Source organism: Apium graveolens, chromosome 9, assembly GCF_009905375.1.
Source record: "Apium graveolens cultivar Ventura chromosome 9, ASM990537v1, whole genome shotgun sequence".
Classification (NCBI taxonomy): Eukaryota; Viridiplantae; Streptophyta; class Magnoliopsida; order Apiales; family Apiaceae; genus Apium; species Apium graveolens.
This window is the reverse complement of record NC_133655.1, coordinates 208,806,317-208,813,331: the sequence shown is the minus strand read 5'-3', so window position 1 is coordinate 208,813,331 and position 7,015 is coordinate 208,806,317.

The following is a 7,015-nucleotide window of genomic DNA, read 5'->3' as shown; positions in this document are numbered from 1 at the left end:
TGAAGATGAAACTACTTGAAGATATGTTCAGTCTAGAGGAACATCTACTTGGAATCTGGAAAATGTTAAATCTAGTCCAGAACTTTTCTACTATTTACTTTGCATGTATGTTTATATCTTTTTCTTATTTGTTAGTTGAGTTATCCTCTAGGTATTTGTGTGTTATTGTCTAACAAACAAATAGGGGGAGATTGTAAGTCATATGTCATAGCCTATTTGTATATTCGAGGATTCAACTCAACTCAAATAAGAATGTAATAAGTAAATAGTGGATCGACCGTCAGAGAGATCTCGCAAAGTAATATCTGTCAAAGGATTCAGAGACAATGTTCATCTACAGACTTGAGGAGTTAATTCACTGGAAGAAGTTCAAGAAGTTGATCATGCCTCAGTGATATAAATCAAGATCGTGGATTTAATCAAGTGACAGAGATCTCGTCAGGGTATCAATTAATTACAAGGAGTTAGTCTGAAGAAAATCAAGAGTATCAAAGTCAAGACATGAAGAAACATCACGGAAGTTAGTCACTCATGAACCAGACAGTACATCGAGTGTCAACGTTGAAGTGGTGGAATTGATTCATAATTTTCAGTGATTTTCAGAAGATTTGCAGAAGAATGGTTGCTGCTCAAGACTAGAATTAATTCTCTATTAATTAATTAAGTCATCTAATTTAATTAAGAAAATAAATTATATCTGCGAAGAATAATTTATTTATTAATTGAATTAATTGATTAATTAATTCTGATTTAATTCTAGGAATTTTAGGAATTTTCAGAAGTTTAATTGGATTAAATTTAAGTCTTAAATCAGCAAAACAATGTAAAATGAACTAGCATGACAATCAGGATTGTCATACCGATTGTCATGCTAGGCCATTTTACATTGTCATACCGAAAGTTACATCAGGAGGGTGATTGTCTTGCTAGTTCATTCTGATTGTCTTGCTAGTTCATTCAGATTGTCTTGCTAGTTCATTCAATTGTCCTACCGAAAGTCTTGCAAGCTTAAAGGATTGTCATTCCAATTCAATTGAATCAGCTGATTGATTAAATAGAAGCAGAGAAGCAGCATATCATTAATCATCTCAATCAAAATACAGGAACAAAAAGAGAGCAGCCGCCTTGAAATATATCATTCTTCTCTGCAGAAATTCAAGATCAATTTCTAGTTTGTTAATGTTAAATCCAAACCACTAGAATTATTTATCTTGTTCTTGTATATCAATCTAGCGGATTAAAATCCCTAGAACTTAATCTCAAATCGCGTTTAGCATTTGATTCTAATTATTGCAAAAATAGAAAAAGTTCATGTCGAATTTATTCTAGATTTGTGATAATTGATTTGAGATTAATACCTTGTAATCGATACAGTTGTTGTAACACATTTCAAGTTTAATAATATTTATATTTAACTTGAATTTTGTTTCACATTTTTTATTCCGCATTTTATTCGATTATTTGGTAACGTTTGTATTCAACCCCCCCTTCTACAAACACATTGGGACCCAACATGCCATGTAGAGTATTGAACTTTTATAGTAATGTACCCTTGTTATTGATTCTTGAGATACCCGATCATTGTTCTTGTGAACTTGTTATTGATAAGATTATTGTTCAAACCCTTTTGTAACCTTTTCTTATCCTGATTACTTGTTAATACCATGAATTGTTGTAAACCCTATAAGAACCTTTACGAACCCCTTGTGTAATGATCCTTTACTCCTTTGTTTACCCTATACCCTATTGATCCTTGAAACGGTTTTGATTCCCTAACTTGAGTACCTTGTTATCATTTGATTAAGATCCCTAAAATTGAACTTTGCTTATCCTTGATTCATTTCCTTATCTTTGAATTCTTAAAATTTGAACTTAAGAATGAGTTTTGACTTGAAAAAGTCTGCATAATTTCATATTCTTGGTAATGATAAAATGAGTTTAGAAAAACCTTTCTTTTCCAACACAAGATTTTCCAAACGAATTCCTGATGGATAGGATTGAGACGTAAGAGACTAGTGGGACTAGTCCAGTCATGTTAAGAGGCTAGCGGGGCTAGTCCAGTTTAAGGCTGAAATTATGCCATTGGTACCTTAAAGACCAGATGGAGGTCGGTACGGGCTGATCACCCGTATTATTATGAATTGAAAGTTAAAGTAATCCAATCAAGGGTTCCATACTATTTAAAAAGGAATTGAAATTTCCTATTTAGTAATTGATTCTTTGAAAATTAAAAGGCTTATATTGTTTTGAAAAGAGTTGATTGTGATATTGTGAAGCTTACAGCTTGTGAACCCTGATTTTTGATTCTGTTGATATTATCAATCATATAATTGATTCCCAATGATGAAAAGATTATCGCTATCCATTTGAAAGATCATTTGTGATCCTATTAATGATTTGTGATGAATGTCGGCTTTCACCCTATCTTGAGCCTTATTCCTTAAAACCCCAAAGCTTTTCTTTATAACCCTTTCATAGCCAAAAAGATAGAAATCTACCACCTAAAAATGATAAAGTAGAATTCCCTGAGATCGGTAATTGTATATTGTGGATTTTGTATCATAGAACTGTTTTATAGTTATTTGCTGAGTTTTATACTCATATGTTTTGTTTTAATCTAACCATGGCAGTTAAGCAAGAAGATGTCCAGGCTTAGGCGCACTGCTCGTAAGAGCGTACCTGGTGGTCCCTACCGTGTTGAGGGCTTCCGGTTGCCAGAGCAGGCAGTACAGGTTTTGAGTGAGCAAGTGCTTAGACGAAAAGTTGTTAAGATACAATGGGTTATCTGTCGGTTCGAAGTCGGGATCGACTATGTAAAGTTGGTTTTAATTTGGGTTGTAAATTATATTCTATGGTTGGTAGTTATAATCTTGTCTCATACTTTATCCTGTTTGATCCTATTTGTAGCTAATCGGGGTTTATGCTTATTTAATTTATAGATTAAAGGTGTGTGGGTCCTTATTTCCTAACCCCAAGATTGAGGGCGTCACAAGTTGGTATCAGAGCTACAGGATCTAGTCCCCGAGACAAGTTAGGAGTAAAAGAAATGGTATTTTGGGTGTATATCTATATCGCGAGAGAGTTCAACTCATATAGAGTTGAGTTAGACTATTAGGTATAGTCTAAGGAAAGTGTATATAAGCTAAAGTGGCAACTAGAGTTAGGGTGTGAGTTAGATGGAAGCTTTATTTAACCCTAATGCTCTTTCATGGTTGCTGTTTTATGTTTTCTCTTAGGATCCCAGTAGTGGTAGTGATTCCGATTCAGAGGTTAGTTTGACCGGTACCCTAGTGGACCCCATTCCACCCTCTTCAGAGGAGCCTGTGAATATAGTTAAGATCCAGAGGAGGATCCATCTGAGAGTAGTGATATCCCTATGCAGATATCACCCTTGAGGCCAGAGTCAGAGACCCCAGCCCCTGAGCCAGAGTCTGAGATGCCTAATATTGTGTCTGTCAGTGTTGGTGGCAAGTTAGCCCAGGATCGAGACTTTATTTACTCCCGTACTCCTGAGTTGGGAGCTTTGGTGGATAGGCTAGCTCGAGAGATGAGGCAGAGCACTTCAGTTATGGATGATGAGTGGAGATACCAGATTAAGATGGTGGAGCAGGTGGCCCGGAGGAGATTGGATGAGGGACCATCCCCTAGTGATGCTGATGCTGAGGCCCGGAGGCTGTATAAGATCATTCACTGGATGTTGGTTGTGTTGAGAGAGATTCTGGATGATTAGAGTTAGTGTTGGTCAGGCGGGACTTTTGGTGGAGCCCGTAGTTGTTATTTTTCAGCGCCGATAGGCTTTGGGATACTTGGTCAGATGCTGGGATCCCTTTTTCATTTATTTTATTGTATTCTATAACTTGGTAGTAGTGCTTGTTAGATGTTAGGGGTAGATAGGAGGATGTTTTCTAGTTTTTCCTCTGTTTAACCCTGTTATTGTACCTGTTTCCAGAACTTGTCATAATCAGACTTTTATCTATGTACCTTTGACTTGTTGAATCAATCATATATTTCATTTCCTATTGTGCACCCTGGAAAATCTTTATAAACTGTTTCGAATACCATGTTTTCATACCACCGTGTTTAAAATTTCATAAAATCATACCCTGTGCCATGAGAAAACAACACTGATATGAGACTTATATAGTAATAGGATTGCATGTGCAAAATTGGGTAAAGGTTAAAACCCGCAAAAGAGATTTCATAATAAAATGTTTTTATATCTGCCATGTTATCGTATTGCTAAATAATTGCTCAATCAGGTTTGTAAGAAATGGCCAACTTACCAGATCACCACGAAGAAGAAATCCAAACCCAAGACCCCGAAGTGAATCCAGAAACCACCATGATGAGCAGACTTGTTCAGCTTTTGCAACAATCCGTAGCCCTAAAGTTGGAAACTTCAAACATTTTCAATCTGTTCATCCCCCAGAGTCTTAGATTTTCCAGACCCGATAAAAGCTCAGTCGTGGTTAGGAGAAATGGAGAAAGCGTTTGAGTTAGCGGATGTTAAGGATGAGAAGAAAGCTCAGTATGCGAGTTATTACCTTAAAAATGAAGCGAGCTTCTGGTGGGAATCTTCGAAGGCGTTGCTGGAAGGAAAGAACTTATCGTGGGAAAAGTTTACCAGAAATGTTTCTGGAGAAATATTTGCCCAGTTATATGCAAGATCAATTGGAGATGAAAGTTTTGGACCTTAGGAAAGAAGATATGTCGGTAGCAGAATATGAGGTGAAATTTTCGGAGTTGTCTAGATTCGTACCTGAGTATGTGAATATGGAGGCAAAGAAGGCCAAAAGGTTCCAACATGGACTTAGGCCATGGATTAGAAGTCAAGTGGCATTGTTGGAGATCAAGAATTATGCCGCCTTGGTGCAGAAGGCAATGATAGTGGAAGGAGAGCGTGTAGCTGCAAAAAGAGAAAATGAAGGTAGGAAAAGGAAGTTTGAGAGCTCGGAGCAAGAGCAAGGAAGTTCAAAGTTTAGAGGAAAGTTTGGTAAGAATGGTGGAGGTCACAACCAAAAGTTTCAGAAGTTTAAACCCGGTAATGGAACCCAGAAGAACCGTTTTCAGAAAGTAGGAAAACCGGGAAAAGATAATAGACCTTAGATTCAAGAGTGCAAGGTTTGCGGGAAGAGACACCCGAGAAGGTGTAACAAGTTGGATGTGACCTGTTTCAAGTGCAATCAAAAAGGGCATTACTCATCAGAGTGCCCGAATGGAGCAAATAAGCCTGACTTAGCTTGTTTTAAATGTGGAAAGGTGGGCCATATGGCCAGAAACTGCAAGGAGCCTGTTCAAAAGGCCAATGTTCTGAGGATTGCTGGACCGCCGCCTCTCCCAGCACCAACAGCTCAACCCAGAGCTAGGACCTTTAATATATCAATGAAAGATGATGTGCAAGATGTGGATGTGGTGGCAGGTATGCTCGTTATAAACTCAGTAGAAGTAAAAGTATTGATGGATACTGGAGCAACTAGATCTTTTATTTCTGAAAGTATACTTGATAGAATAAATTGTGTTGCGTACCCTCTGGAACCTAATTTAATTATAGAGGTAGCAAATCAAGAGAAAGTCATTGTTAATAAGGTTTGTCCCGATTATGTTGTGGTTATAGAAGGTCGGTACTTTTCTGCTGACTTAATTCCTTTTAAGTTAGGAGAATTCAAGGTTATATTAGGAATGGATTGGTTGTCAAACCACGATGCGCAAATAGAGTGTAAAAGTAAGAAGGTGAAGTTATGAACCCAGGGTGGCGATGAAGTGTTATTTAAAGGGAAAAGATGAGAGAAGAAATTTCTAACGGCTATTGAGACGAGGATATTGTTACGTCAAGGATGCGAAGTTTATTTGGCTCATGTCAAGGACGTGGAGAAAGAATCCGTAAGGATTGAAGATATTCATGTGGTAAGAGATTTTCCTGATGTATTTCCAGATGAATTACCTGGACTACCTCCAGTTAGAGAGGTCGAGTTTACGATTGATTTGGCTCCTGGAACGGAACCAGTATCGAAGGCTCCCTATCGTATGGCGCCAGTCGAGATGAAGGAATTAACAGCGCAGTTGCAAGAAATATTGGATAAAGGAGTAAAACACCCGAGTGTATCATCAGCTAAAAATTAAAGCGGAAGATATACCCAAGGCGACGTTTCGAACGAGATATGGACACTACGAGTTTTTTGTAATGGTGTTTGGTTTGACGAACACGCCAGCCGCATTCATGGATCTTATGAACAAAGTGTTCAAGAAATATTTGGATAAGTTCGTCATAGTGTTTTCGATGATATATTGATATATTCCAAGACGGAAGAAGATCATAAGGAGCATTTGAGGATTTCCTTTGAAATTTTGAGAAAAGAAAGGTTGTACGCCAAGTTTTCGAAGTGTGAGTTTTGGCTAAAGGAAGTACAATTTCTTGGTCATGTAGTTAATAAGGAAGGAATCAAGGTAGATCCAGCCAAGATAGAAGCTGTGATGAATTGGGAAAGACCAAAGACTCCTACGAAGGTGAAAAGTTTTCTAGGATTAGCCAGATACAATAGAAGGTTTGTACAAGATTTCTCTAAGATTGTTGTTCCACTGACTAAGTTGACAAGGAAGAACGCGAAGTTTTTGTGGATAGATAAGTTCGAGGAAAGCTTTCAAGAATTGAAGAAGAGATTGGTAACAGCCCCAGTGTTGGTGTTACCAGATGAGAAAGGAGAATTTGTGATTTTCAGCGATGCTTCGTACAAAGAACTTGGATGTATGTTAATGCAACACGGGAAGGTAATAGCATATGCGTCAAGGAAACTCAAGCCGCATGAACAAAAATATCCCACGCATGATTTTGAATTGGCATCAATTGTGTATGCCCTTAAAATTTGGAGGCATTATTTGTACGGGGAAAAGTGTGAGATCTATACAGATCATAAGAGTTTAAAGTATATTTTCACTCAGAAGGAGTTGAATATGAGACAAAGAAGATGGTTAGAATTGATCGAAGATTATGACTGTGCAATAAATTATCACCCTGGAA